Source organism: Pinus tabuliformis, chromosome 5_1, assembly GCF_031772625.1.
Source record: "Pinus tabuliformis cultivar Carrire ecotype Pingquan chromosome 5_1, CPIR1, whole genome shotgun sequence".
In the NCBI taxonomy this organism is placed as follows: domain Eukaryota; kingdom Viridiplantae; phylum Streptophyta; class Pinopsida; order Pinales; family Pinaceae; genus Pinus; species Pinus tabuliformis.
Window position 1 is genome coordinate 114,186,339 of NC_142305.1, and position 17,449 is coordinate 114,203,787.

General features: G+C 37.6%; 1 non-coding gene across 1 annotated transcript; it reads right to left on the minus strand.

Moving 5' to 3' along the window:
• Window positions 1-2,183: 2,183 nt before the first annotated feature.
• On the minus strand, window positions 2,184-2,271 carry TRNAI-UAU (transfer RNA isoleucine (anticodon UAU)). Its single transcript is given in 2 exon segments — window positions 2,184-2,219; window positions 2,234-2,271. It is a non-coding gene; the product is annotated as a tRNA-Ile (tRNA).
• Window positions 2,272-17,449: the final 15,178 nt, after the last annotated feature.

A 17,449-nucleotide genomic window follows, 5' to 3' on the forward strand; every position in this document is an offset into this window, starting at 1 on the left:
GAAAAAGTTGTTTATGTTACAACCATATTACTATGTCTTTAATCAATCACAAGTCTCAAGAGGAAGGTCAATATTAAAGAGATATGTTTAATGTTGGGATCAAATATCCATGACTTGCAAATTCAATAATACATATCAGGATGGGACACATAGGATTTACAATAGAGAAACCCTTTGAGGGGAAATCGAAAGTATTCATAACATTACCCTATGTATCGTTACATGTATAATAAGTCCCTTTATATAGCATTAGGTGACCATAATAATATGTCAAGTTTAAGATATTGTTATCATAACAATATCCATGAATATCTCAGCAATATCCATGAAATCCTCATCCCTAAAGTCTTATCTCATTGTTATCATTTTTCATTTTGGATGTAGACATTTTTGCATAGTCTATTTCATCACTTATTACAATGTATATATCAATCATCACAGGCAAAAGTTAATCCTTCATGCAATGTAGGAAAAAGACAAAGAATCACCAAAGCATTCGTAATAGCATTAAATGTCGCCATTTGAATCTTATGGCCTATAAATGTTGTGTGTATATGTAGGGGATGCAATTCCATTGAAAATAAGAAGCCATAATGCATTTGTCCTTGTGGCTTAAGCTAACACTCCAAAGCATATTAGACCTAAATACTCAGTGTCATGTGCATCATTAATAGATATGGTCATTGAAATCTAAGTATAGGAAGGAGGCATATAAGAAAACAAATGAAAGATGGAAAATGCCACAATATTGTGCATAGGATGCTCTATGACCACATTGTTTGCACAGTGCAATAAAGCATGTAGTGTTGAAATGCTTTTTTTGTGGCCTAGATAAAGACTTTGAGAGAAGGTTATGGATATACGACAAACACTCATTAGGGGAGTATTCAAAATGTTACTCTTGCATGTTGTAGGGTCAATGGTTGTGTGAGACTAAGATTGTTAAAAGGCATGTAGTATTGAAATGCTTAGAAAGTATTTTTTGTGGCCTAGATGAAGACTTTGATAAGAGATTATGGATATGCAACAAACACTCATTAGGGGAGTCTTCGAAATATTACTCTTGCATGTTGTAGGGTCAATGGTTGTGTGAGACTCATGTAGTTAAAAAGCATGTAGTGTTGAAATGCTTCAGAAGTATATTTTGTGGTCTAGATGAAGACTTTGAGAAGAAGTTATGGATATAAAACAAACCCCATTAAGGGAGTCTTTAGAATATTACTCTAGGGAAGCCTTCAAAATATTACTCTCGGATTTGTAGGGTTAATGGTTGTGTGAGTATGAGGTCATTAGAAGTTACATGTATGATTTGCTACATGTGTAGACACTATTTTTTATGCTGATTGAATATCTTGTTATCCTCACAGTTTATCACTGAGGACTTCAATCTCATGTCATTTTAAATATGGAAATGCATATTTATTATGCTTATTCACAAGGAAGCTGAAATACTTTAGTTATATTAAGCAATTGAATTTAATCAAGTAAGCTTGGTGCAGCAATGATTAATATCCTTCTCAACATACAAATGCTTCAGCTGAGAAAAAATTGTAATAAGTAATTTCAACAATTGAATTGAATCAATAAAATTATCCTGGATTGTGACAGGCCCTTTGAAGGAAGGATCAACAACGAGCATGAGGAAAATGCCAACGATGAAAATATGCTTCTCTTCTGTATGTACATGGAAGTGGAGTGGAGGAAAAAAATGCCAACGATGAAAATATGCTTCTCTTCTGTATGTACATGGAAGTGGAGTGGAGGAAAAAAATGCCAACGATGAAAATATGCTTCTCTTCTGTATGTACATGGAAGTGGAGTGGAGGAAAAACTGTAATAAGTAATTACTTCGATATGAGAATCTATTTCTGAGCATTTTGAAGCCAGATTTAAGCGATGGTCATGATAAAGCAAGGTCTGGGTTACAGTTTTGAATGCTGTTCCGGCAAAACAATTATTCGTTCAGTCAGAGACATTTGAATACCAAAATAGTGCCGGCGGGGCTCGAACACGCGTCGTCGTTCTGTCAGAGGCATTGGAATATCAAAATTATTAAATAGGCAATTATATAGCATCTACTAAACAATTCATTGTTCTCTCAGGCGGCGCTCGAACGCTTGCTGTTCTGAATATGACCTTCGGTTTCCTCTGATCTTACCCGCTTGTTGTTTTGGATATCAAAATGGTCCCGGAGGGGCTCGAACCCGCGACCTTCGGCTTCCTCCGATCTTACCATAAGACCAATGCTCTAACCAACTGAGCTACGGGACCGTACGAATGCAAATGCCTTCGATAAAGTTTTGCCTAATAAAATCCTAAAATCTACTGCGCATTATTTTTAGCATTTTCTTTTTCCAATTTTTTTTAAGCCTAGTTATATATATTTTATTATTTGGGTATGATTAAGTCGATGTAGGTCTATATTTTATTATTTGGATATAATTAAGTTGCGGTAAGCTTATATTTTATTATTTAGATAACTTTATATTAAATGGAAGAGTGATACACTATTATTTAAGATTTAATTAAATTTGAACATTTATTAAAGTAATTTAGTATTATAATTATATAAAATATAATTAAGTTTGAATTTTTAGTTTCGATGGGTGATAGTTGTGAAAATGAAGTGTTATGTACCATAAGGTTCAGGATTCAAATCTCTTGTTGCACTTGTATATGTGAAAGGGGTATAAGTAATCACCTAAGAGTTATAATGGTAGCGGTCAGAATCGACCCCTGTCATGTTAGAATGAAATCAACAACCCCATGTGTCATGTGAGTACAAGTACGAAATTGACAAATTTAAGCTTGAACCTTTTTGTGTCACGTGAGTATGAAATCAATGGCCCCATGTCATGTGAGTATGAAATTGGCAAATTTAAGCTTGAACCTTTCCATGTCATGTGAGTGTGAAATGAGTGGCCCCATGCCACGTGAGTACGAAATTGGCAAATTTAAGTTTGAACCTTTACTAGAACGGTGTAACACCACAATTGACTTCCACTCTTACTCTATCTTTATAAGATTTAAACCTAAAACTTAATAAAGATTAAACCCCACATAAACCAATTAATACACATATGATAAATTCTAACTTAATTATATATCATTATATTATTTAATTTATGACAATTACATTATTTAATGTATAACATTTAAAAAATGAAAAATACAATTTACAATGCTTTTGACTTAAAATCGACCTCATGTACTAGACGTGGTAGCAACTAGAATCCACCTCATATACCCAGTTGAGAATTTCCCTGATTAAAAAAAAAACAATTTACACTAATAACAATTATTTGTAAATATAATTAAAAGTTTCCATTTTCATTTCATACTTCAAAAAAAAATTGAAAAAATCATCTAAAAGTTTGTATTTATATTTAATTACATGAAACAAACTATTTGTAAAATATATATATATATATATATATATTATTTTATTTTATTTTATTTTATTGTAAATTTTTTTTGTAAATCATAAAATTCCTTGCGAATATAAATTTAAAATTTGCATCTTCATTTCATTACAAACTATTTCTAATTGCAAACTATTTGTAAAAGAAAATTTTAATTTTAATAAACACAAAATATTTTAATTTTTTGGTAAACTATAAAAAAACATTAGCGTCATTGTTTCCCAAAAAATTACAATAAAATTACAATAATCTATATATTTATTAACATAAAAATTTCCAATAACATGATTATGATTTTCATATATTAAAACCTTTATTCTCAAACTAATTTGATCTTCTACTATAAAACTTTCATGTTCAAAATAATTTAATTTAAATTTTAAAAAATTATTAATTAACTATTATTCTAATTACTTTTAAATTTCAAATCTTTATCAATCTAGCTCTAATTTAATCTACCCATACAATAATTTAATTTAAATTTTAAAAAGTTATCAATTAATTATTATTCTAAATACTTTTAAATTTCAAATCTTTATCAACCTACCTCTAATTTAATCTACCCATTCCGGTTGTATTTTTTATTTTTAAATATAATTTATGCTCAAAATAATTTGATCTTCAACTATAAAACCTTTATGTTCAAAATAATTTAATTTAAATTTTAAAAAGTTATCAATTAACTATTATTTTAATTACTTTTAAATTTCAAATCTTTATCAATCTACCTCTAATTTTGAAAAGTTTTTATAACTAATCTACCCCTCTTTTACTTTTAGGTTATTTTCAGGTTGTATTTTATATATATATATATATATATTTTTTTAGTAAAGCATTTTTTTTATTTGAGCCTAGTTTAAATAAGGTAAATATTCTTTTTGGTTTAAATTGAACTTAAATTTATAAAACTAATTTTAGAATATTATTAAAATTTTTATCAAATTATTTTACATTTTAAGAGAATGTATGTTTCCATAGTCCATAATTAATGTAATATTGATATTTTTGGATATGGTTATTGTGTAAATAACTAGAGGATATTGTCTAATGTTTCAGGTTGACATTCCACCCATCCTCAAGTGTTGGAAAAAGTAACTATGTTTGGTCTTCAATAATGTATTTGAGTCATTATGTAATGTACTTATCAAAAGAATAAAGAAAAGAATTATTATTATTATTATTATTGTGACTTACTAAAGCATGGGTTTCATGCTCGGGTCACCATGTTTTAGGTCAAAGTCTCCACTGAGGACTTCTAGGATTTATTCTGGGTCTAAATAATTATCGTACATTTAAAGAGACCCTTAGGCTTTTGAATCATGTAAAAAGGTTAAGTATTGAGTCAAATATGAATTATGTAACCTCCACACCATGTCGGCCTAAGACAAGATCAAGTCAGCCTAAGGACCCATTTGACCCCACAAGAAGCCTATAAAAGGAAGGACTACGAATTCATTCGGAACATCACTTCTCATTCTCTCTCTTCTGGGCAGAAGTGTGAAAATCAGTTTTCCGAGAAGAAGTGCGAAAATCAGTGTGTTGGGAAGAAGTGTGAAGTAGGAAGCCGGGAAAGTCTATTGTCGGGAAGCCGAAGTGAATGTGAGTTTGGGGAGGCTAAGGAGTCAAGGAAAATCGAAATTTTGGTGGTGGTCTCTCTCTGTTTCGTGCTCTAAATTGGGAGAACGAAGTCTCCCAAGTTGGACTACCGCTAGAAGCAGTGAGCTACTGCAAGTTGTTGCATAGTCAAAGTGTTGGGAAGATATCAATCTTATGGAGGCTGACTTGGTGTGGAGGGAAGGTATGGTTAAGGTCTAGGGTGAAGAGTCTCAAGGAATACTATCGAAAGGAAGAATTAATTTGACTGGGCTTTCCCCTCGAGGGGGGTTTTTCCCTGGCATGTGCCTACTTCTTGTGTCCATTGTTTTATATGTTGTTGCTTTTGGTCATTGCTTGATGAACTAAAGGAAGAAAGATATAAAGAATCGTAATAATAAGTAACATCACATGTAATTATCAAGATCAAGAAAAGATTTACTACCTTTCTAATTTTCCAACATCAAGGACCAAAGAAGCTAAAATGATTAGATATCAAATTATTAGAGCCAAATGTAGAGAGCACCATGTGTATATCATTTACAACAAAATATCCAATAACCAAGGTCCTCCCGCAAGATAGCAAGGGACTGAGCTGTGCTACAACCAAATGATCATGATTCATGGAATTTGGAAGAAATTCCCTTGCCCAAATTTTATTTCTATAATTCGTTTCCAAAGCTCAGACCCATGATTGGCAAATTTGTTTGCCCCATCATTCAGAAGTCTAAGAATGTGGAAGAGGGAGATCTCCTCAAAATTCTTGATTTGCAAGACTATCCTATTCACAATTACAGGGGTGTCAAAGTTTCTTTTCAATGTCACTTTGGAGATCTACCTAATGATAATCATAGAATCTCCCAGGACCATTAATCTCTTTATTCCTTTGCTTATGGAAATCTCCAAACCTTTCCACAACACCAAGAATTTTTCCTGATTATTAGTAGTTGTGCACAGGCCCTAAGCAAAGTTGAACATTGTTCCTCAGGGCTATATAACACCCCTCCCACTCCTATCACCCCTGGATTTCCTTTCGAAACACCATAAGAAAACAACAAAGTTGAGGATTGACTTCTTTTCCAAATTTGAAAGTCCGCACTGCCCCAATATTATTTTAGGTAATTTATGAGCATTTGGGAGGGAATGAAGCTAACAACTTGATCTGGGAGAGTTAGAATTTTAATCCAACTCTTCTCTAAGGCAAATAATTCTTCAATATTAGCTTCTTTGAGACCTCAAGCTGAGATGGATTCGAACAAAAAAACATTGGGCTTTAAGGTCGTGTAATGAGAAGAAGGAGGCTCATCTTTGAAAATAACTTTGTTCCTTTCTAACCAAATAGTCCAGCACAAAAAATTTGGCAAATAAACCTAGAATCTTTGAGCTAAAGAAGATTGGATTCTATCACTTGCAATGGATATTTTCATAAAAACAACCATTTCTTGCCAACTTCTTGGAATAGAATTTAACAAATAAACTTTTTCAAAAGCTCATTTCCAAACTGATAATGAGAAGGAGCAGAAATGGAATAAGTGAGGGATCGATTATTCCTTCGATTTAAATAGAACATATATAAATGGATCATGAATGTTTCTACGTCTGAGGTTTTCAGTGGTTATTATTTTCCCATGGGCCAACATCCAACAAAAATAATTAAACTTAGGAAGAGCATCTTTTACCCAGATCTTTTTCGATAATTTCGAGGGAGCAAGATGCAGAAGCTTACTCATCAATACTCGATATCCCTCCTTAACATAGTAATGGAGGGATTTACTTGACCTCCAAGAACACATATCCATAAAAACATGATCAATGGGAGTTAGGCCTTTCAGAGAGGAGAACAAAGAGTCCCATTGAATATGAAGATGAGTTGGAAGACCAGCATAATCCCAACCTTTCCACGCACCAAACTCGTCTCAAATGGAGATGTCCTTCAATATTTCAACACCTTTCCCTATCAACCATTCCACAAGGTCATTGATTTCATACTACCCCATTCTCAAAAATTGCAAATGGATATTATCCTTCTAGAGTTTGATTATGGCTCCATTGCCTACGCGTTAGCCAATACTTTATATTATTAAAGGGGTCGCAACCTTACATAGCTTCCAGATATTGGAACCACCACAATTCCATTCAACATTTTTAGCTTTGAGAAAACAAGTTTTATCAAAATATTTCTTTAGAAATGTTACCTTCTACCACTCCTTTGAATCGGAAATCAATTTCCAAACAATTTCCCCCCTAGGGTGAGATTCATTAACACTGGGTCCTTAATTTCCAATCCTCCACATTATCTTGGGAGGCAAATGATATGGAATCTCTAAGTCACCAAAATTATTCAAGATATTTTATTTTGTTGATGTTAGCATAATTTCATGAAAGAGCATGTAAAAACCATGTATGAAAATACTTAAAGAAGAAGCAACATAAAGAAGACCCTCTTTGGACCTTGCTTGAATAATGGTGAGGTCACTTCATCCATCTCATCAAGATAAAATCAAGTACATACCAAAATACACCATTAGGCCTCAACTTTAGTAGGGTTCTACTATATTTAGCAGTTCCGCTAATTTTAGAAAAGCCACTAACTTAATTTGGCAGTCTCACTATATTTAGTCGAAGTCTACCAAATTTGGTAGGACTTCCAAAGTTGGTGGTGCTCCAAATTTACTTGGCGCTCTGTTAAATTTAGCCAGTGGGTCAAATTTGACCAAAAATTTGCCTGGAAATAAATACCTCATACAAATTCAGATTGAGGCATCATCTATGTTGTTGGAAAGCTTGTGACAAGGTCTTTGACTTGATGTTGGTTCCACAATATTCCAAGGAACTCGTTGTTTCTGTGTGCAACTACAGTCCTGAAATTGCAAATTGTTGTACTTTCCAATATGTGTGAACCATAAAGTATTTTTTGTGTGAATGGCGAAATTGAATGGCAAATGGGATTGTAAATTGTTGTTGTTTGATTGAATCGAAACCTGTGTTTGAAGCAAATCATTTTTTTAATGAATTTTTTTAATCATATTTTATTCTTGTGCATTTCTTATCTTTAAAATTATGCACTTGTTCAGTCGATTTTCATTAAGAATCTAAACTTTCAAGCTTCCATTGTCGTGTTTTTCCCATTTTCCCTTTTGTTCTTGTGGTGTCAGCGTAAAGCTCTAGAAATAAAGTGTCTTTATATTAGGGGTGATTTTAGGGGCGAATGTTCGCCCTTTGGCGAAATTAAGGGGTTTTAAATTTTTAGTGGGCAATTATTTTGTATCATAGTACACTTTTACAAATCACCTCAAATAGCCCACCTTATTTTAAGGGAGAGGGTAAAAAAGGTAAATTTAGCCCTTGAAATTAGGAGTTACAACCTTCCATTTGCCCATTTTCAAGAACAGGTTTTATTTAAGTGAATGCATTCGCCCATTTTCAAGAATAGGTTTTATTTAAGTGAATCCTATGGGCCAAAGGCCCAAATACCATATTTATAAAAGAGGTATGGTAAATTAATAAAAATATAAATAAATGAGAAGTATGGTAAATAAAAAATGAGGACCGAAAAAAGAGACTGCGCTCTGAGGAAGATGGACAGCGGCCCCCTCTGGTTTTGCCCTTAACCGCCTGAGCCTGCCGCGCCTGGCAGCTCCGCTGCTGGGCCGCAGCCCTGACCTGGTCTCGTGGCCGGAGCCTCCTGCTCTCCCGAGCTCGGGTTTTCTCTCCTCGGGCCTCCTGCCCTCCCCGCAGCTGCTCTGCGGCAGTTGCGCCCTCTGCCCTCGCCCCTTAAGGCTCCTGCCTTCTCCTCTTTCGATTCGTTTGCTCCCCTGCTGCCCTCTTTCTTCTCTGAGCGGAATCATGACTCAACCCTCTCAGGAGCAATCTGAAATGGAGAAAGCATTTGCCTCGCTCGTTCCAGAGACCAATAAGGAACGAATCCGTCCCACAGCTTCAAAGTTTATTAAGAAACTGGATGAAATACCGGAGATCCCTCTGCCCTCAGCGCTACCAAGAAGAGCTGCTGTAGCTCTAGCAGACCGTGGATTAGTTGGACAATTCACAGGATTATGGCCTTCCCCTCGCACGGTACAAAAATGGGTGGAAAGGAACTGGAATGCGATGGTCCAAGGGAAAATCGCTATAAGATTTTGTGGAAGGGGATTCTACACCTTCCTCTTTGAATCAGTGGAAGATCGCAACCTCATATTCAGAAACGGACCTTATTTCATGGACACCAGAGGACTTTATCTCAACCGATGGACTCCTGATTTTGATCCAGAAATGGATGTCCCTAATGCGGTCCCGGTATGGGTTCGACTGCCACATCTCCCACTTCACTGCTGGGGAGATGAATCTGTTCGTGCTATCGGAAATGCTGTGGGGAAATATGTGGACAGATCGGAACCAAAGGAGAATATGTATGCTTGTGCGAGGATATGCGTAGAAGTGGACCTAGGTAAAGGCTTACCAGAAGCAGTCAAACTCAAAGTCGACCATTGGACGCACATTCAGCAAGTGGATTACGAGCAGCTCCCCTTCAAATGTAAGGTATGCCATGAATATGGTCATTTTGCTAACAGATGCACCAAATTTAGATCAGAGGATAATAGTAGCAAAGAAGCTCCCGAGGAAGCATGGGAAATAGTCCGAAAAAAAAAAAAAATAAACCCTCTGCAAGATACAGCTGAGCCCTCATCGAAAAATCCCCCCTCCTCCATGCATCCGTCCAGCTCAGGGCCTCCACCCCCCTCCTCTCAGCAAGTAACTTCTCCCTCTCCACCTTCCCCTCCTCGGTCATCTGATCCTCCCATCCCTCCGTCTTCAAACCCTTTTGCATCCCTCTCAGAGGAAGATCCCATTCAAGAACCTGAGCATCAATCTACTTCACCCCCCCATATCTCTCAGCCTTCCCCGGATAATACCTCAACTAGAATCACAAGAAGCCTATCAAAGGATCTAGTAGTTTCCAGTGAGCCTCAGAAAAAACATGGACCAGGAAGGAAATCGGCAAAACAGCATAGAGAGGAAAGTGCACAAAAGGACATTGCAATGGGATCACAGACGCCGATCGAAACCTTCATACTAGGAATCTCGGATAAGGAAAACAACCTCAAAGGTAAAGAGAGGCGAGCACCTCTGCACAATACAGGTAAATAATGATAAAAGTGCTGTCCTGGAACAGCAGGGGACTAGGGCACCCCTCCAAAAAAGCTGCCCTCACGGAGTTAATCCGCAGTGAAAAGCCAGATATCCTACTTGTTCAAGAAACAAAACTAAGTCAGATCGAAATCAGCAAACTCATTGATCAGCAAAAGCAGTATGAAGGCTGTACCAGCGAAGCTAGGGGAGCTTCAGGGGGTATTTTAACAATGTGGAATGTAAACAAATGGAGCTGCAACGTGATCAAAACACAACAGCATTGGATAAGCATTAAGCTGGAAGACAAGGACAATGGCAAAGAGGTAAAAATCTACAACATCTATTCTCCCAATCATTTTAGGGAAAAAGAGATCTGCTGGACCACCTTAGAAGAAGAGTTAGATGGAGATAATGATAACAATCTCATCCTAGCAGGGGACCTAAATCTGATCTTGCACTCAAATGAAAAAAGAGGAGGGAACTTTACTGCTGACCAATGTCGAAACCGGCTGGAACGCATTATGCAAGATAAAGATCTAGTGGATCTAAAGCCCAAGAACCGCAAATATACATGGAGTAATAGGCGATTGGGAGCAGGTAATATAATGGAGCGACTTGACCGTTTTCTAGTCAATATTGCCTTCCTTTCCTCTTTCTCTATCGGACAGTCTGAAATCCTCAATTCTTCCGCCTCAGATCATTTCCCCATCACTCTTACTCTGCAAAGTCAAAGCCATCTTGGCGCCATCCCTTTCAGATTCTCCTCCCTTTGGAAACATATACCAACAGCCCGTGACATAATTAAGCAGGCATGGTCGCAACACGTGGAGGGCTCCCCTATATTTATCTGGGAATCGAAAATTAAGCAAACAAGGCAGGCGCTAAAGGCATGGGCAAAAACCAACTACAAGGAACCCGAGGCAGCAAAAAAAGAAATCAAACAGCAGCTTGAAAAACTACAGCAAAATATAGAAGTGGAAGGACTCACCCAGCAAGCCAGGCAAAACGAAATCAGGTTGTATGCAGCGTTAACTCAAACTGTTAGAGACGAAGAGAGCAAATGGAGATTAAAATCTCGGCAAACATGGTTACGTGAAGGTGATAAAAACACCTCTTACTTTCACAAACAAGCCACAATAAGAAAAACAAGTAACACAGTGAACACAATCCGAGATGGAGAAGGGAACATACACGAATCTCAAGGCGCTATCAAGGAAGCAGCAACAGCCCACTTCAAACTTCTCTTGACCGAGGACAACAATGAGGTGGACTACGCAAATTTTCTCCAGCACATGAGCAGTGAAGTCACTCCAGAAATGAATAACAGTCTCACAAAAGAAGTTGATGAGGAGGAAATCAAAAAGGCGATATGGAGCCTCCACCCGGATAAAGCCCCAGGCCCAGACGGATTTCCAATCAGTTTCTATAGAGAATTTTGGTCATTGATTAAAAAGGATATCCTCAAAATGATACGGTGGGTCTTAAGAAAGGGCAAAATAGGAGGCTATACAAATTCAACCTATTTAGCCCTCATACCTAAAGAGAATCGGCCAACCTCCTTTTCCAGATTCCGTCCAATATCCCTATGCAACTCTGCCTACAAAATAATCACAAAAATCCTATCCACAAGGCTTAAGCCTCTCCTTCCTTCCTTGATTTCTGAAAACCAGGGTGGTTTTTTATCCAACAGGCATATTTCCGACTCTATCCTTCTGGTACAAGAAGCTATTCATTCCAGCCTTAGTCGAAAGGAAAAAGGTTTTATTCTTAAACTTGACTTAGCAAATGCTTTCGATAGAGTCAATCACTCCTTCCTTTATGCCGTCCTAAGCAAGCTAGGATTCAATGACACCTTCATTTGCATGATCAAAGCATGTATCTCCAATCCCTGGATCTCGCCTCTTGTGAATGGACGACCTTGCACAGCCTTTCAATCCTCCCGAGGCCTAAGGCAAGGCTGTCCCCTCTCCCCCTACCTTTTTATTCTCATGGCTGAATCCCTCAGCAAAGCGCTGGATTACAATAGAAGGGCAGGTCTAATAACAGGGATTAAATTCGAGCAGGGCACAAAGAACATCAACCACTCTCAATTTGCTGATGACACCCTTCTAATGGGAGGTGCTTCGACTATCATTGCTAGGCGCTTCAAAAGGATCCTGGACCAGTTTATGGAGTGTTCAGGAGGAAGAATAAGCCAAGACAAAAGCTGCATATATGGATGGAATACTTCGGCTCACAACATTCAAAGTATTGCAAATATCTTAGAGGTCTCTTACAAGGTCGAATGGAACCACTTCACCTACCTAGGAATGCCAGTGAGCAAAGGCCCTCTGAAGATAGAAACTTGGAACACAATTCTTGACAAAATCAAAAGGAAAATCCAGCAATGGGGAACCATGTGGTTGAACCCAGCAGGCCGTCTTGTTCTTCTCAAATCAGGTTTGATCTCTCTCCCTATCTATCGGTTTACTTTGTTACAAGCTCCAATGAATTTTCACCACAAATTGGAAAAGGCCCTTCGTTTTTTCCTCTGGCAAGGAGGGAAATCAGAGAAAAAAAAATTCAATTTGGTCGGTTGGAAAAGTGTCATTCAGCCCCAAGAAAAGGGAGGTCTCGGAATAAGGTCTCCATATCTTTTGAATCTAGCTCTCGGGGCTAAAATAGTTTGGAGATTAATCACGGGGAACCCTGCCTGGTGGAAATCGGTTTTAGAAGCCAAGTATCTCAGCACTTCTAGGCACAAGCTCCTAGAGGTAAACATACCCAACAGAGACAGCTCCAACATCTGGAAGTTATGCAAGAAAATTATTCCTATCATGACCCAGCATGTGTCCAAAGTTCCAGGAGAGGGAAGCAGCATAAGCATATCTAAAGATAGAATCCTTGGCCATAATCCAATAGAATCCAAAGAAGATGTTCTTCCAGCTCTAAACTGGTTACATAGCAAAGGAATCTGGAACCTAGCACAAATCTCTAAGTGGGGAGATTCCTCCCAAGATTGGATTGGCTGGGAACTGCCGAACTACCCAAGGGATCTGCAACCAAATTTCATCGCTCTCAAAGATCAATTACACAGCAAAGCCCCGATTCAGAAGGGAGCTAGAGACAGCTTTCGATGGGACCCATCAGGCACGGAGTACACGACCAAAGTAGGATATCATCACCTCTGCGCCAATACCTTTCCACAGGACATATGGAACCATTGGAAGCTAGTTTGGAAAGCAGAGGCCCCCCCTAAAGTCAAATTCTTTTGCTGGCTCCTACTGAAAGGGAAAATTTTAACAGCTGAAAACCTCAAAAAAAGAGGCATCTTAGGCCCCTCCAGATGTCCAATATGTCTACAAGCAGAAGAGACTATACAGCATCTGTTTATAGACTGTCAAGTGGTTGCTAATTGCTGGAAAGATCTAGCTGCTGTAGGAGGAACAGAGTGGAAGCCCAACCCAAGTATAGCAGAGGCAATCAAAAATTGGAAGAAGCTTTGCCCATGGAAGAGCAAGAAAATCAAACTATCTCAGAGAATTTGGAGCACTTTACCCTTAACAATGCTATGGAGCATCTGGATAGCAAGAAATAAGAAAGTGTTCCAAGACAAAAACCACAACACAAGATATATATGCCACAAAGCTATAAGCTTAGCTGTTGAGGCTGTGACCATTCGCTCCCACAGCAAAATCAACCTCAGCAGCCTCAGTGTTGAGGAAAGAGACCTAATCAACTATGGCAGCGTAATCAGTAACTATGAATCAGAAAAGGACAATTCAAAAACAAAAGAGACAGCTACAGCATGGAAACTGAGACCCAAGGAGGAGGAATTCGCCCTCTGGTTGAGTAACTGCAACAAATATTGTCTCTTTTTTGATGGAGCTTCAAAATCCAATCCGGGTCAAGCAGGCGCCGGAGGTGTTATATGCAACGCAAATGGCACAACAATCTTGTATTTTGAATGGGGATTGGGAGACCTGACCAACAATCGGGCTGAAGGGCTGGCTTTATATCAAGGACTAACCCAGGTCATCAATCTGGGCATCAAGAAAGTTAATGTCCTCGGCGACTCAGCAATTATCATTCGGCTTATGGAGCAAAAACAAATTACACCAAACACTCTACTGCAACAAATCAATAATAGAAATCAAAATCTACATAAACTGATAGAGGAAGCCCACTATTTCCACATTCTAAGGGGTCTTAATAAAAAGGCGGACTATCATGCCAATCAAGCATGTCACCAACCCAAAGGGCAGCTCCGCTGCAATGATCACGTCTCCACTCAATCGCTTCCATGAAGCACGATTATCCAATCGAAACGTGTGGTCTCACATCCTACAGAATCTACCACAGCAGTCAATCCAAAGGATCTCAGGTCAGAGAGGATAAGTATGACAGCACCGGCATGTGCAAACAGCAAGGAAGCACAACTCAAATCGGAGGAGTCAAGATTTACAGCGCAGAAAATCGTCCTTGCCACAGAGCTGGTGATCCCAACCAAGATATGCGTAGAAGAAATCAAAATCGCGTCGGGAAGAGCAGTCCTATCTCCCGCCAGTATAGACAGAGGAATACCTTACGCACCCCTTCATTTCAAAGGAGTATCGGGATAAGGAGAAACCTCTCCCGCCAGTATATCCGGAGAAACTCCTTAAGTACCCCTCCATCACATTCGTTCCAACTCACTTTTGGAAAATCCCATTGCAACTTCGAGAGTAAAGCCGGTTACGGAGGTTATCCAAGCAAGAAGAATACAAGCAAGATCAGTAAGAGTTCTAGAAGCTCTGCTCTCACTCTGTTACACAGTGGGAGCACCGTTGAGAGTCATCAGATCATAAAGGGTATAAGTGGCAATCTCAGGCATCCTTCGTGCGGTCTTGTAAGAGATCCCATTGTAGCAGAGAGTCTCAGCAGAAGCCATATCAGTAATCAAGAGAATCGGCACAGCCAACAGACAAAGCAAGAGAACACAACAAACATTCAGTCAAAAGAAAATATGGAGCGCCCAGAGGACTGCTTCCACTGCCGCGATTTGAACATAGAGTTCAATGAACTTCGAGCCCAGCAAAGAGCACTGGAAGACTTGGTCCGCAGCATGGAGAATCGATTTGAAGATAAAATCCGCATTCTGGAGAACAGACTGGAGGAACAAGTCAAGATCCTCCATGACAAATATAGAGCAGAAATGAATCTCTTTCTACATAGGGTCCACACCCTCCACGAACAATACAGTGCGCTGCACAACAGATGTATTCATGCAGAAGAAAAATGCATACATGCTGAAGAAAAGATTGATGCCCTCAAGAAAATGCTGGAAAAGAAAGAGGCAACCTCCTCCTCAAGCGCCAAACCCATTGAAGTTGATATGGACCCAGAAGGATCAACAGCCAGAAAAATGAGTCACATTGAGATCGACTAATCATGCTTTGTAAGTGCAAATTTTGGGGACAGCAGTATGTTAATATCTACAGTAGCTTAAGTAGCACTAGTAGTAGTCTAGTTAAGATAAGGACCAAGGAAAAATTCCTTTTTGTAACTCCTTGGATCATCATTGCTCCAGAAGCAACCTATGTAAGGCTTTAGCCTCATCTTTTTTCAGTTAATGAACAGCAACCGAACTTTGTATAAAAAAAAGAGAAGTATGGTAAATAAATAAATAAATAAATTATATTTACTCCATAAATCACCTTATATACATGCAAGGGTGTAAACAAATAAAAATATAAGTAAAGTGGAGGTTTGGTAAATAAATAAAACTTTTTTTTTGTTAGGTAAACTTGACTCGGGACAGAGTCAAAGTTGACGAGGTTAAACAGTGATGGTTTTGGGGCACATGGTATTGTGCACCCATAGTATTATGCCCGTGGTATTATATGTAATGGAGCTTATAAAAGACTGGAAGGACTACAGTGATGGTTTTGGGGCACATGGTATTGTGCACCCATAGTATTATGCCCGTGGTATTATATGTAATGGAGCTTATAAAAGACTGGAAGGACTTCATTGTAATGCAAGACCTGGAGGTGAGCGGCGAAGGCTCACTTGGTCGGATTGGCCAGGGTTTTGGCCAATGCTAATGAGATCTTATTAGGTTGAGTTTTTCACCGGATTTGGGGTTTTCCTGGATAAACATTTGTGTTTATGTGTTTATGGTTGTTGCTGGTTATTTTTATATTTATTCCTCTTAGTAATTATTTATGCAGTAAATTTATTAACATTTTTATATTTATTCCTCTTAGTAATTATTTATGTTATGCAGTAAATTTATTAACATTTTTATACTTACTCAAAAGGTATGGTAAATAAATAAAAATATAAATAAACTAGACGCATGGTAAATAAATAAAACCTCTTTTTATATTTAGTCCATAACCCTCGTTCTATTTATGAAGGCTCAAGAAAGAGGTTTTATTTAAGTGAATCCTATGGGCCAAATACCATATTTATAAAAGAGGTATGGTAAATTAATAAAAATATAAATAAACGAGAGATATGGTAAATAAATAAAACATTTTTTTATATTTACTCCATAAGTCACCTTATATTTAAGAACACTAAAAAAATGCGTTATATTTAGGTGAAACCTATGGGCAAAATACTATGGGACAAATACCATGGACTAGATTGTTATTAATACCATGCAAAAAAACATTATTAACCCTAATATTAGTATTAATAAAAATAAAAATGGCACATGGTATTGACCCATGGTATTCACCAAAACGGCACATGGTATTGACCCATGGTATTCACATGGAATGTAGCCTATTTAAATGGGGGAATTAAACCAACATAGATCCATCTTTACTCTAGATCTATTAACCCCCGAAAGGTATCAAATATCGGTAATTTTGATTACAAAAGATATTTTAAAGAAATGCAATGATTTCATTTGTGTATTCAATAAACACAAGATTTTATAATTGAGTAAAATATTCGCCATGCCTAATGAGAGATTCGCCAAAAAATTATATATACATATCATATTATTGATAAAATCGCCTTCTATTTTTCCTATATACCATGGAGATTCGCCCATTTATTATACATGTAAATTTAGGGGGGCTTCTTAAAATTTTCCCTGCTTTATATTCTAGAATAGCGAGTGCATGGGTTCTGTGAGGTGAATACCATTAGCAAAGAATAGAGAACTCTACTCTCTTTTTTTTAATACGATCCAAACACCTTTGTGATGAATTTATCACTGTCAAATTTGAACCCTCATATTGCAAACCCGGTGAAGAAAGGTAAGGTAAGTTGTTTTTAGTGTTAAGAAGAAATTCAAGGCCGTGGAAAATCAATTCTAGAGAGAACCAAGT